This window comes from Lactuca saligna, chromosome 4 (genome assembly GCF_052625555.1).
Source record: "Lactuca saligna cultivar CGN05327 chromosome 4, ASM5262555v1, whole genome shotgun sequence".
NCBI classification, from domain to species: domain Eukaryota; kingdom Viridiplantae; phylum Streptophyta; class Magnoliopsida; order Asterales; family Asteraceae; genus Lactuca; species Lactuca saligna.
In genome coordinates, this window is record NC_136420.1 from 192,105,713 (window position 1) to 192,121,413 (window position 15,701).

At 31.8% G+C, this 15,701-nt stretch overlaps 1 long non-coding RNA gene across 2 annotated transcripts; it reads right to left on the reverse strand.

The window, feature by feature from the left end:
- Positions 1-255: 255 nt before the first annotated feature.
- LOC145043200 (uncharacterized) lies at positions 256-4,714 on the reverse strand. Of its 2 annotated transcripts, XR_013680919.1 has the most exons (5): positions 4,016-4,714; positions 3,662-3,833; positions 3,313-3,449; positions 1,289-2,380; positions 256-473 (listed from the first exon to the last, which is right to left on the reverse strand). It is a non-coding gene; the product is annotated as an uncharacterized LOC145043200 (long non-coding RNA). The 2 variants fall into 2 exon arrangements; XR_013680920.1 differs by lacking the exon at positions 3,662-3,833.
- Positions 4,715-15,701: the final 10,987 nt, after the last annotated feature.

The window sequence follows — 15,701 nt, forward strand, 5'->3', positions numbered from 1 at the left end:
TTTTGGAATTGTATGGACATGTACTTTGATTTATACTATAAGGTAGGTATGAAAGCTCATATTTGTATTAGAATATTCCATTAACTACAAAGTAAGTTTGTTACATTGCTTGTTTGACATAATCACGTTACTTGATTAACATAATCACATATGATTGTTGTTGGCCTATTTTGACTAGTGTTATATCCTCCCCCCGTTAGAATAATTTCATCCCAAATTTTATCTTGTGGATGGGTGTAACATCCCATTGGTCTGTACCAAAAAATTCATTTTTAATTTAAATAAATCATAAAACATATTTTTTGAAACATCATGAAGTTAACCTACATCATAAAAATCCATATCATATGTCTTAAAACAAGTCATAATATAATAATGTCAAAGTACAAAATCCCAAGAACATCATAGTGCGGAAAATCGTGGTCTGATGCACTGTTATCGTGCCATATCCTTTCCCTTTGAAGAAGAAGGATCTGAAACAAAATTGAAAACCGTAAGCACAAAGCTTATTGAGTTTCCACCATCATACCACATGTCAAACAACAAAAATACTATCTATCATATCTGAGTACTGGCCTACCCCTTTGATCTCTTTCAACTTGTAATTTACCTAGCATATCAGGTTGCTAGCCTATACCTTCGGTTCCTTCGACCAGTAACTTGCCTAGCATATTAGGGTGCTGGCCTAACCCTTCGGTCTTTTCGACTGGTACCTTGCCTAGTTTATCAGGGTACTGGCATACTTCTTCGGTCCTTTTGACTGGTAACTTGCCTAGCATATCAGGGTGCTGGCCAACCCCTTCGGTCCTTTTGACCGATAACGGGGACTATTTCACCCCTACATCTACCATGTAATCTCCTAGCACATAAACACATCAATCTCATACTACCTAGCATATCAAGGGGTTGGCCTACCCTTATATATATATATATATATATATATATATATATATATATATATATATATATATATATATATATATATATATATATATATATATATATATATCGAGTGATTCAAATGAGATTCACAGAAAATTAAGAACCTTAAGAACCTCATTTAATAACTAAATATATATTGTGAATATTATCAAGTATGTTAAAATCCTGATTTTTGTCTTTTTATTAAGAAAATGGCAAAATCATAATCTTTTTAGTCTAATATTTTCATGCATGCATTCATTTATATTTTAACACAAAACTTTTATAAAATACACAAAATTCATAAGCTAACATAACTTATTTTACACTAATTCTCAAATTCAAATAAATCAAATCCAAACTTTACCACCACCATACCACCGCCACCAACCACTTATGCCAACATTTCAACAGTTCTTTCTTCCAAATGAGATCTGTATATAAAGTTAGACAATGACATGTTAAATACTACATTCATAGTTTAATAAACTGATTAATACATCCATTTTAAATTTAAGGCAAAATAATTATAAAAACTAATGCATTCTTACCTACTTATACAAAATTAAAAATAAATATATTAACAACAAATTAATACAATTTTTTTTTTACATAAATCAATCATATTTTATTACAAAAACTATAAAAAAATCACAGCAACATGCAATCAATTCACAATTTAATGTACTCAATTATCGTTTAATATATAAAATATAAATATTAATATAAAAAATTAAAACTTTAATACATAAAAATGTCATATTCTTAACTTAAAACATACATTTATACATTTAGATCTAGAGGTTGGTGTTTTTTGAAAATTTAATTTACTTAATATTCACAATATAAATTTTATATAGTTTTGTGAAAATTAGAGAAAATCATGTATATATATATATATTCCCACTTCTCGTATTTTAAAAGCAAAAACAAAATTCATAAAAATTTCAAATCTGAATACAACCAATTCACAGCTTAATACAATCATTTCACAATTTAATACATAAAATTCACAACTTAATAAAGTAATTTATAGTTTAATACACAAAAATTTTATATGCACAAGTATATTTTTTTAACTGAATACTAACAGTTATAGGTTCATATCTAGAGATATTTTTGTCTTTTAAATTGTGAATTTATTATACTAAGCTGTGAACAAATTTACAGCTTAACAAAACAAATTCATAGTTTAATGCAATACATTCACAACTTATTTACAAGTATAATCTCATATTTCAGTGTATAAAAAACTTATTTATATTTTAATACATACATATGTTATCTCATACTTCATAAGTAAGCATCAAAAGAAAAATATATACGTGAATCATAAAAGAGGATAACTTATCTTAAATCAATGAAGAAGATGCGTGAGAAATAGAACATATCATTACTCTACCACCATCACCACCATTAACACTGCCAGCTAGCATACGTTGTCATCAACCATCGCCACCTCAAAGCATCAATGTCAACACCGCCAACATCATTCCGTAAAAAACAAGATAAGCAATAAAAAAAAAACCAAAATTCACAGTTTAATTCGTTATTTTAGACACTAATTCACAACTTAATTTAATATTGCGGACACTAATTCACAACTTAATTCAATATTTCAGACACTAATTCAGAACTTAGTACATAAAAAGAAACACGTTTACAACTTAACTTACGTATTCACAAATTAATACATAAAAACGCATATTCAGAATTTAATACACTACATTCACAACTATTATATAGGTATAAAATTCAAATCTGGATTTAAAAAAATTAGAATTCACAGTTTAATAAAGCATTTCAGGACTCTTATTCACAATTTAATCAAACACTTTGTATGCTCTGTAAAAATATATTTAGATCAGTTTTAAAAAAACAACTTAAAAATTATAAAAAATAATATATTCTCATATTAAAATTAATAACAATTAAAACTAACTTTAATAACAGTTAAAACTAACTTTAATAGAATTAAACAATAATTGAAATAATAAAACATCACAATTCACGGTTAGAAAAATAAATAAATAAATACACTTTTTTTTAGTAAATCAACTTAAAATTTATATTTTCTAGCAGCCTAAAGTTTTTATTCCAACAGCTCATTTATGATTTTTCAGCAGACCATAATGAATTAGACATGTCCAATATTAAGCCCATGAGGTCTTGTGTGTGGGCTTTGGAATAGATCATCACATTTTAATTTTTATTACACCGCCAAGAGCTAAGGAGGATACAATGCATTTTTGTGTCTTATCTTTCTTTGCTTATTTTTTCTGGAACATGTATCACAATATTATCCTTGATAATTTTATCATGATTTTAATAGTTGTTAAAACCTTAAATTCATAGCTTAATAATAAAAAACTAAAATAAAAATTGACATACCAGAGATCTTAGATCTATCGTCAGAGAATGTAGATCTCTATCGAAACAATTCATATCTAAAACCATCATTGATAATAAAGTAGCATTGATCGATATTGCTCTTCAGATGGAGCCGAGGAGGACAACATAGATCTAACCTGAAATACATCAGTTGGAGATGTTTTGTCAGATATCAAAGAGGAAGAGACTGATGCAATAGAAAGCAACAAAGGTGGAAGATCTGGTGGTTTCCCTGAAGATCAGAGAAAAGCATATGCAAATTTGGTGTTAGGAAAACATTCAACAATTGTGGAATCAGTATGGATTGAAAAAATCAAGCAAACATTAGCAATTTACAACAAAATCAAACCTTGGTTTGAGGTATGGTAACTGGCATAATAATCACAGAATCGCAACCTAGTGTTTTGACTGCTAATGAAACACCTTGAGCATGATTTATTGCTGATGAACAAATAACTCCTTGTGATAATTGTTCTTTTGGGAGTTTTACCATCATTTTGTATGCTCCATGAAATATTTGGCTTATGAACAACATAAATCATGATTCAATATGCTAAACTAGAAATTTTCAATACGAATAACATGAAACATAACAGAAACAGAGATGAATAGCATAAATAGGAACATCTTGATGTTTGTGAAAGTTTATTATGACTAATTAGAATTGAAATATGTGCGAAATCATGTTTAGATGTGTGCTTACAAGTTGAAGGTCTTCTCGTTTAAGACAAATGTTAACACCTAACTGTTCCGAAAGCTTAGGGGCGAGCGATAACCGAGATTCAATTGCAACATCGTAAGCTTGATTTGAAGACAAAATATTCGTCAGATACTCCATTTCACTCAAAGCACCATTACCTTCCTCCAGATTATGGTTCGGAACATTTCCCAACTGGACAGATTCATACTGCAATGAAGACGGAGACACACAAAGCACCAACGATGGTTGTTCTCTGGTCCGTAACACCGTAGTCGTTGACCTAGCCTCTGTTATTAGAAAATCGATATCTACCTTTTATTTGGAAACTGTAGTGGAGATGGAAAGTCTCATTCTCTTGGTCATGTTGATGTTTTGCAATTGACGTCATTGTTAGGGATTTTGACATAAGGAGCGAAACACATGGCTTCCATTTGAGCTATATTTAGGTTTTCCGGTGGTGGAATGCGGTGGTGTTGGAAGTGGAGACGAATTCAGAGGTAGGAGAGAAAAACGTTGATGGTTTCGACTTTCAACGCACCAAACGGACAAGCGGGAGTGGTAGTAGAACACATAAGCGAGAATGACGAAGATGGCGGCGATCTCGCCGGTGGTGACGACGACAACTATGGAAGATGGTTTTAGGTGGTAAAAGGAAGGGGGAAGAGAGAATTTCTTTTTTTTTCGACCTTATGAAAAAAACAAGAAAGGTGTGTTAGATCTGGTTTAAAGATCTTATACATTTGTTTTATTGTTTATAAAACTAGGCTACAAATTAACTTTATCTACAATAATGCCATTTATCTTTTGAGAAATGATAAATATACATTGATTAGTAAAAATGAGTGGTTCTTAGGGTTCTTCTTCTCTAGTGGTTCTCATTTGAACCTTTATATATATATATATATATATATATATATATATATATATATATATATATATATATATATATATATATATATGTTGGATAACGTATCTAAGTTCATAACTTATTTGGTATATACTTGACCCGATCCGGCATGGTCCATTTGGGTTGCATTTCATCCAAACTATTTATGGATAATTTTATGAGAGTTATACACATATGATTATTAATATATTATAAGTTATAATATATTAATATGAAGTCATGTTATTTAATTAGTCTTAGTCTTAAATTAATTATGAATTAATTTAGAGATTAAAAGGAAGACTAATTAAATTGTGGGCTATTGTTTTATATGGTGTGGGCTAATACTCATTAGTTAATGGGCTAGGCTTATATGGAAGTCCATGGATGATCCATGGAGCTTTTAACCCATGGATAGTTGGAAAAGGAAAGGTCATGGGTTATTAGGGTTTCACCCTAATCATGTACATTATATAAGAATGCTTTTGTTGCATGAAATAGCCACTAGGTGTGTGTGTTTTGTGTGTGGTCGATTTTATAAGTGTGTATACACTCTCTCAAAGTTTTCCAAGAGTTTTTGGTGATTTGTGAATCCATTTGAGGCATTCACACTATTGGTGTTTGGCCCTCAAACTCCTTAGGAATCAAACTCATCATCAAAAGGTATGTAATCTTATCTAATTCTTTATGTTTAAAAGTACCCCATGCCATGTTAGATAGGTTATGAACCTTGGAAAAATTATTATTTTGCATGTATTTAGACAAACATAGATCCAAGGTTTATTAGGATTGCATGCGCACTTAGGAAGTGTTAGATTGCTCAAAACCCAACAATATATATATATATATATATATATATATATATATATATATATATATATATATATATATATATATATAGGGAGGGGATCAAATGAGAACACCTAAAAGGTTTAGAACGCGAGAACAGTTCTGGACCAATCAATATATAAGGGCATATTAGTAACTATATATTTTAATTAAATTAAAATTAAATCAAATTCCTTAAATTTAGGATCGGTTACCAAAAAACAAAGAAATATTAATTTTTTATTTTTTATTAATGGAATATAAAAACGTTTTTAGTAAAATTTATTTAAAATATTTATAAAAAATCTTTAAAAAAATCATTTTATTTTCCTATTTCACGTTTTTGTTTTTCAAAAAAATGAATAGAAATCCAATTTCAAATCAATAAACTTGTAATCACAAACCAAATGTTTCTTCAAAAAACCAAATACTACTCCAATCAGAAACTAATACACATCAAATTAAAAATAATTCAATGTCTTTTTCATCAAATGAAATGAATACACTACTATTCATAAATAAATACAATCATTTATACATTAATACACTTCTATTCACAAATAAATACACTGCTATTCATAAATTAATACACATTCTATCATAAAATGCATACCTCTAATCATTAATAAATACACTCATTCACATGAATACACTAAAATTCATAAATACGTACAACCATTCACACATGAATACATTGCTATTCATAAATAAATACATTGTTATTCATAAATAAATACACATTCTATCATAAACAAGTACAATACCCTTATTTAACAGAACATGCAAAAACCTTCATAAATCTGAATTTGAAACCTTTTATCAAACAATACCTTCACATCTTCAGAAAAACATTTCTCTCTTTCTTCCTTATAAACCTCACCATCTTTTGAAATTAAAGGAAGCCTAGTTTCAGAGCAGCTTGAAATGTATTCTGATTAAAGGAAGAACAATTTTGTTTTCCTGTGTCGTTTAAGATGGATGTCCGATTGCAATCTTAAGAGAAGGGTGGAATGATTTCAACTTTGGAAATGATGAATCTGAGTTCTGGAAACAATAATGTGGGTGTGAGATTATAACTTAAGAACTTTAGATTATTTGACAATAAAATAAGTGAACAAAAGGTTAATACAACTTTTATTTAATTGTCTTTCAGAAGTATAGGATGTCCAAATTCATCCATGAATCATCCAAAGGCAAGTTTAATTGGTTAAACCACTCTAGCCATCAAACTAAACCAAACGGCCAACAATTGATGCTACAATTGAACTGAAATAAGCGAACAAAAGAAGGAAGGATTTCACCTGTCTTCAGCAATGATGAATCTGAGTCCCAAATCTAGAAACAATAACTAGTTCGAAAGAGAAAGGTGGAATGATTTCATCTTCTTGTGTGTTTCAAGACGGATTTCCGATTGCGACCTGAACCAGGTACTCACCTCCCTCTCGGTTTTCCATGAATCGATTGGAGGTCCGATTGAGATCGAATTACAGGAGGCCGATTGGAAATCTACTTGCGGTTCCGATTAGGGCTACAGAAATCAAAGGTGTGGTGGAGGTAGGCTAAGAGATGAATATATCTTGAACATTGATGGGTTTCTCATCTTGAATCAAAGGTGATGATGGAGGTTGATGGTTAAACCCGATGCTAGCGATGGTGGTGGATCAATGATGTAGGGATGTGCAAAATTGGTGGCGTAGGGATGAGATGATGAAAAGCTGGAGACGTTGGAGGCATACCTAGGTTTACAGAGAGATGAAGAGAGAGACGGTAAATGGAAGGAAATAGGTGAGTGATTGAGGAATTATAGGAATTAACTAACGGTGGTATAGGTCCAATTACTATAATACCCTTATCACAATTTAAAGTTACACTTTAATACCTATAACTTTTAGAATTTTACATAAATTGCTCGTTTGATAATAGGCTTAGATTTAATTATTTAAACGGCTTAGATGTGTTCTCGCGTTCTCAACCTATAGGTGTTCTCATTTGATCCTACTCCTATATATATATATATATATATATATATATATATATATATATATATATATATATATATATATATATATATATATATATATATATATATATATATATATATATATATATATATATACGGTCCGTATCCGTTAGGAACCTAAAACTGGTAGGAACTGCGAGAACTATTCTTCATCAATTATTTCGTTAATGGCACAAATGTCAAACCCATTTACTTAGCCGTGACGCATTCGCACGCGTCGCACGTGCATGGAATGTAATGCGATCTCGAGAGAATAATCATATGCATCGAATGTCCATGGAACGTCATTTAAATATATTTTTCATTTATTTTGGTTTTTTTTAATTTGTTATTATTATTATTTTTTATTTTTCGTTAAAAAAATTCACTTTTCTTTTTTAAATGGATATATGCTTAGTTTTAACGTTTTTATTTTTTTTTTCGTTTAATTCACTTTTTATTGTTTTTGTTTTCTATAAAAAGTTATTTTTATTTATTTATTTATTTTTTAATATCTTTACTACATACTTGAAAATAATAGGGTTTTTTTTCTTGTTTTTATTTTTTTGATTTTCATTTTTTTTGATTGTTTAATCTAAATACCGTTTTGAGTTTTTAATGCTTAACAATTATAACATTTTAAATATCAAGAATATTAAGGATCATAATATTTTTCGTTCATTCTTTTTTTTGAATCATATTATTTTTGGATCATAAAATTTTGAATCATAATGATATTATGCATCATAAATTTTTGGATCATATTAATTTGGATCTTAATCCATTGAATTAAATAAAGTTTTTGTTCAATAAAACATTTAGATTATTATAATTTTTGAATCATTTAAATTTGAATAAAAAAAATATAATAATTAAAGATCATTAAATATTTGAATCAAAATATTTTTAGATAATAAAAAGTTATTGATGATAAACATATTTAATCAAAATATATTTAAATCATCAATATTTTGAAAGGTCTCTATTTGGATCGCATTACGTTTAACATTTTTTTTTAAAACTTTTAATCTGTTAAAATCAAGTTTGATATCTAAAACACCTTATTTTATAAAAATTCTTTTACAACATCATTAGAATAGTGAGTAGAAGTATTCCTTAAATTTTTATAATTTTTAGAGAATTTTTTTTGGGCTTTTTTAAAAATACAAAAAATAAAAAATAAATATATTTTTTTTTTCAAAATTTCATGATTGTGCTCATTTTGTAGAGAACTAAATTTTAAAAACTTTTGTTTTTCAGATTTTTTTTTTGAAAAAAAAATAAGTTATAGCCGAAAAACTAAACGGGTGGAAACAAAAGCCACCAGCCAATACGGGTTCGACACGTGTCATGTTGGAAGGTGCAGGCACGTGTCAACTCCCGGAGAGGCCGCATGGCCTAATTTTTCTTTTCTTCTAATATTTTTGTTTTTGTCACATGTAGCCTCCAAACAATTAACCTTTACCGGAAATTATCAAAATCTTGCAATTAATTACTGTCACAACTAGCAAATTAGGGTTAAGAGGTTGATCCTTGAGCACGACAATTTCCTCTATGTAACCTTGCAACATTGCATTTAGTGAAATTCAAACTGCAATGCTATTTAAGTTCATACATTCCTACATTGTGATTCAAACCTAAACAACCTCATGCAAGTCTAAAACTCGATCCAATAATCCAAGTCCAATCAATTTTGGGCCTTAGCCCAAGAATTCTCTACCCAAAATCCTCATTGGACCAATACCTCTTCATTGCGCCCTATTGTGCCAATAACTTCTTCACTTAGTCTTATTGAGCCGAAAACCTCTCTTTGGGCCTTAACGGGCCGAAAATTTCTATTGGGCTCTGTATTGGGCCGAAAACCACTATTAGGCCTTCCATTGGGCCGAAAACACTTCAATGGGCTTTGTAAGCCGAACACCTCTATTCACCCCCCCCCCCCTTTTGGGCCGAAAATCTTTATTGGGTTAGACCAAAATCGAATCCCATTATTTTTAGGCCATCCTTTTGGGTTGAGAACCATCTTTGGGTCGATTGGCTTAGCATAAAAAAAGAGAAAAAGGGTGGGATAATGAGCATGCCACCTCATGATTAACTAACATGTAACAAGGCATTTTACCTCTCACGCAACCAATCACCTCCCATCACCTTTAGAAGAAGTCAACCCCTGCTTTCCCCCCTCGCTCTCTTATGCGGCCAAACACATACACACACACTCCACAAATCTCATTTTCTTCACTTAACTCACTAGAACATCCCCCTCCTTCTCTCAGAAATTTCATGTGGGTGCATGCTATTTGTGAGGTTCATTCAAGCAATTTCAAGAACTTGGTAAGTCCATGTCAACTACAAGGTGTTTTGTTTCATGTTTATGCTAAAACATTCCATTGACACACTTTTGTTATGTGTTCAACTCTTAGAAACACCACCATTTCAACAATCTCACAAAGAACATAAGCTAAGCTCGAAGTTTTTTCTTCTTCTACATCTCGAAAATCCTACAGGTGAGCTTCATACACTATTATTTTCATGTTTTTCATCCTTTTTTTTGGGGGGGGGGGGGGGGGGGTGGGGGATACAAGTCAAGTTTTGTTTAAATCTTTGGATGTTTGCATGCACTTGTGTGATTATGTAAATATTTGTGTTTGAAATGTTGAATGCTCCATGCTAACACCCCATAAACTCAAGATTTACTAGCTGCATGAGGCTAACGTAAATCTATCCTTCGGAAAGTATCATGTATCATGGGTATGTGTTGAAGATGAAATAAGTTCACAACAAAAGGGTTCTTAATATATATATGTTAAAAATCATAAAAGTTTTGTGGATATGTTTGTTCACTTAAAAATGGTGAAAATATTGGATACACTCCAAAACGGTTAACTTTTGATGTTATGAAATTTTTACATTTACACTTACACAAATAATGGAATATATTAAATTTGAAGATTTCTATAATTATTTTGTAAAAAAAAAATTGTGACATGCTTTAGTCACACTAAAATGGTATATTTTGTGTTACAAAACTCCCAAACTAAATTTTGGTGTCTTAACCAAACTACAAAACTTGGTTGTTTTACTAAAAACAAATTATTACTAGTAAAATAGTCATACTATGTTGTCACATTTTAACATTTTGAATACTTGGAGGATTACACTATTTACACAACATATATTACAATTAGATAAGTCCATTAGTGATTATTTATAAAAAGAGATATAAATAATTTAACTAAAACGATATACAAACCAGAATTTCTACGACAATTTTTTTTTGCGTAAACATGGTAAGGCACTTGTGAGTATTTCCTTCACCGTACCTACCTAGCGTACACCGTAAGTCCTGTAGTTATAACCTACAACCAGAGTCTACTGGAGGGAGAGCGGGGTAATTGTGTATAGATCTTATGGGGTTAACACCCCCACACCTGAGCTATTCGCTACAACTAGACTAGGCAAGTCTAGGGTGACAAATATCTTATCGAAACCGATGCATGAAGAATGTGATGATAGGCAGATCAGTCATATGAAGCATGGTTGTAATGACTCACAAAGGAAATAACAACATTATTTTGGATTTACGTAAAAATATACACATCACTAGTTTTATTAAATATAAAACTACACTTCATTTTCAAGTACATATTTCTCACCACTCCAGTCTTAGGGTTTTAACACTGCAAGTCTTCATAGAACAGAAAATATTGGATATTCTGGGAAGACACTTTTCACAATATGAAACAATAGAAAACAAAAGACATACATGTAATTATTCACAGTTTTAGAATGAGATTCACAAACCATTTTTCACAGAAAATATCAAATTTTCTGGAGTTTTAAAACTTATTATAAATAAATATGTATAAAGCTTTTTCATACAAACATGCTTATAAACTCACCAACTTTTTAGTTGATGCTTTTCAAAACAATTTGTATGCTCAGGGACTCAGTAAGCAGGTACTCAGACCATGGATTTTGGATATTCGCTACATTTTGGGACATCATATTTTATGTCACTTTTGTATAAATTTGTGAGTAAATACAACTTTTTACCAATGTATGTTGATATCTTTTAATGTATGATGTTTGGTTGCTACGCTTCATTGATATTCAATTGTTGTGATACTATATAATGAAGTCATCCGCCCCCAGACATTTCCACCGTCCACGTTTGGGGGTGTGACAGATTGGTATCAGAGCATTGTTTATAGTGAACTAGTATATCTAAGCATATAAGATATACAACTATAAATACAATGGGACTAAACACTCTGAGTAAAAGTACACTTTAAAAATATAATTATTTTACCAAAGTGTACATACATGCATGCATATTAGAAAACAATAAGAACGGTTGGACACTATGACTAAACTTAGACAATTATGTAATCATATCTAGGGTAAATATAGCCTGATCAACTATATTTATTCGAGATATGACCAACATGTATATAGGAGTGGTCAAGGTGGACAACAAAACTAAAACTCATCAACTAAAAATCAAAAGTGTCTAAGAATAAAATCTAAAAGGAATAAAATACTATAGGAGTATTTTGGTATTCTATCTATTTTTCTCATACTTATATATTCTCGTACAGACATCATGGTAGACTACCACCCGTCTAGAGACCGTTTTCCCCCGAACCAGGGAAATGGGTGATGGCTTCAGGAAGAACCGGAGGATGAGCCGTAAGAGATAGAGGAGGAGTTTGAGGAGGGGGATATCGACAAGGATATCGACGAGGATGATGAGGGAAATGACGGTAACTCAGATGCAGAGTCTGAAGTCATCAATCCACCCTACATGGTGAGGGTGTCGGCGCACCGAATGGGCTACAATGACCCTACACCTCTTTGCGCACTTGATGTCACACCCCAAAACCACGAACGGCGGAAACGTTCAGGGGTGGAGGACATCATGTACAGTATCACAACAGTGTAATATAATAAACAAGAAACAACATCATCCATTGCATTATAAGTAAAGTTTTAATACATGTGTGTTCTTTCATTGTAGTAAGACACCAAAATATACCATCAAAATAAAAGACGAGACTTGTCAGCTCCGTCTTCTCAAAACATGGCCTCCGTACCTGTCTACTGATGACCTGAGAATACAAGTTATTTTGAAAGCGAGTATCAGCTTTAAAGCTGGTGAATTCATAAGTATTTAAGTGTCATTATCTTGTTTGTGAAAATCAGTTATGAAGGCCATGTAAATCGTTAAATGAAAATGTTGATGTAAGTATGAAAAAAACCCTAGAAGATCCCTTATTTTCTATCAGTTTGAGATGTAGTCTTCTACCAAGACCCGAATGTTTTGTTTATGACTATGTAGTCTTCTACCAAGACCCAAATGTTTGTTATGACTATGTAGTCTTCTACCAAGACTCGAATGTTTTGTAAGTAGAATTATAGTTTTGCTTTTCTATTGACTAGTACTAAAAGTGCTTAGTCTAACTCATCGTTTATGTGAATATATCACAAAATAAAGTAAACAGGAAAAATATAATCATGTAAGTATTATCCCTGGGTGACCAGGATTAACACGACATCGCCGAAGTGAAAGATAGACCCTATGGACATCCGAAGAGTGTCCCCTCATCCTCTATAGCGGTAGCAGGGTGGAGGGAGGGTTAGTCCCATAACAGCGTTAACCTAATGACCCTCTGAAGATTAACATCTCATCCACTATTGCAACAGTTGGACAGAGGGACGGTTAGTCCCGTCACTGACTACTAACTAAGTAACAACCTTAGACATCCGTAGACATCCATCGACCACTGGTGCTAATCAGTGCGGTTCGGAATGGTAAGTCCCGCCGAAATATCCCATTGAACCGGGATAGGAAAGATAATTTACACAGTGAGTACTAATAAATCATCCTTATAGTTCTAAGTACAAGTATCCAGGTAAGTAAATACAGGATAATGCACCTATGTAGAAGTGTTCCTGTATGGTATTCATGTAAGTGTGTTCATGTAACAGGTAAGTATATGTAAACATATTCATGTATCATGTATTCCTAAGTACATGTACTCATGTATCATGTAAGGTATTTGTATAGACTCATGAATGAACTGACTCTTGTGTGATTCCTTGTAGTAGGAATAATGTTTGATATCTTCTAACTATCCCTATGATAGTTAACTGGAAGGTAAGTGGTTGTTCAAGTAGATTTATGCACCCTCGACACACCAGGGTGTGGGATACTGAACGAAGGATGAAAACTATAATCTCTATCATATAAATGAACATATGCGCATAGGTTTAGTTGATTCAAGAAGGTAAAATAATGGTTTTGCAAGTTATCTAGGAGTTTTGAACAATAATTAAGAATGACTTGATGTCATTTTAATAAACATTTCAAAACTAATACTTTTTTATCTAGGTATTTTCATATAGAAAACCATTTTATGCATCACATTTTGTAGTATGTGAAATCTGCTGAATGAAAACACAGTTATAAAATACATAAGATTGATTTAATAACATATTGTTTTCTACTTGTATTCCCCCCTGTTAATACATTTAAAACCATTTAAAACATTGATTAGGGGTATGAACTCACCTGTAGTTGGTGATTGGGATGAACTGAACGGTATAGGATTGCTAGGTGTCAAGCGAGGACTTGTACACGCACTACGATCCTAATGAACATATAATCACACATATATGCACTGAATTAGTCTCAAATTACTAATTGATAATGTTAAGACATCCTAGACATAATAAACACTTTATATAAGTGTTTTAATCCCTAAGGATTGCATCTAAGCTATTGTGGGACAAGGCACTTGTGTTTAGGGTTCCAAAGGACCCTATATATGAGTTTACTCCCCATATACCATCACACATGGAGTTTACGGTTGTAAACTCTTGAGTTTACGGCCGTAAACTCCCAACCATGGGGGTATTGTGTGTTTTGAAGTCCCAAATGATACCAAGAATTATTCCAACTTGGTGGTTAAGTCCTTGGAAGGGTTTAAGGTCTAGAAATACTCCAATTAGGAGTTTACGGCCCTAAGGCCATTTCCTTTGGAGTTTATGGCCGTAAACTCCATTGGAATGGTGTTCTTTTTGTTTTCAAGCCTCAAGCATAAGTGGTATAAGTTCTAGGCTTTTATTCCAAGCATATGAAGACATTAGGCACACTTTGGTGCCATTCTTTCATGTTTACGGCCCAAGAGAAAATCCTTGGCTGTAAACTCACTTTGATAAGTGATTTTGATGTGCTTAAGGCCTTAGATTAAATGGGGACAAATCTTGATAATAGTCTTAAAGCTTTATGTGCCTTAAAACACCATTTTGAGTTTGAAAAGGGAGTTTACGGCCTAAGAAACTCTTGGGCCGTGAACTCCCAAACTTGGGTGATTCTTGGTTGTTTTCTTGTCTCTAACACACATACATATGAGTCGAAGGCAGTTGCATAACACAAGGGTGAATCTAGGCTCGGTTTCGGGAGTTTACCGCCCAAGAACACCTTGGGGAGTAAACTCCTAAATCTAGTGATTTAGCCTTCTAAATCATGTTATGTACACATATAAAGCTTTCTAACATTACTATAAAGAGTTACTCACATTTTGGTATAAAAACCGGAAGATCCATGAGAGAGAAAATGGTTTTTCTCTAGTTGGAAATGTGAATAATGAATGAATTTGGTTCAGAATTCTATTTATAGTCCTGAGATATTTTTGGCATAAAATATTTTTATTCCTGAAATGATCTCTAATAAAATAGAGTGTTGGAATAACAGTGTTGCACAAAACCCTAGTGCACCCACTCTCCTGATATTTCCTGAAGTGTAAACCCTGAATTACTCAAACCTACGCAAAAAAGTCTGAGAATTAACTGTGACTGCTATAACTTCTATTGAAGTGATATAGTTTGTACAAAATGGAAATTTCGGGTTGTCACATCATCCACCCGTTAGAAGGAATTTCGTCCCAAAATTAGAATTTAAGCAAATAAGAAGT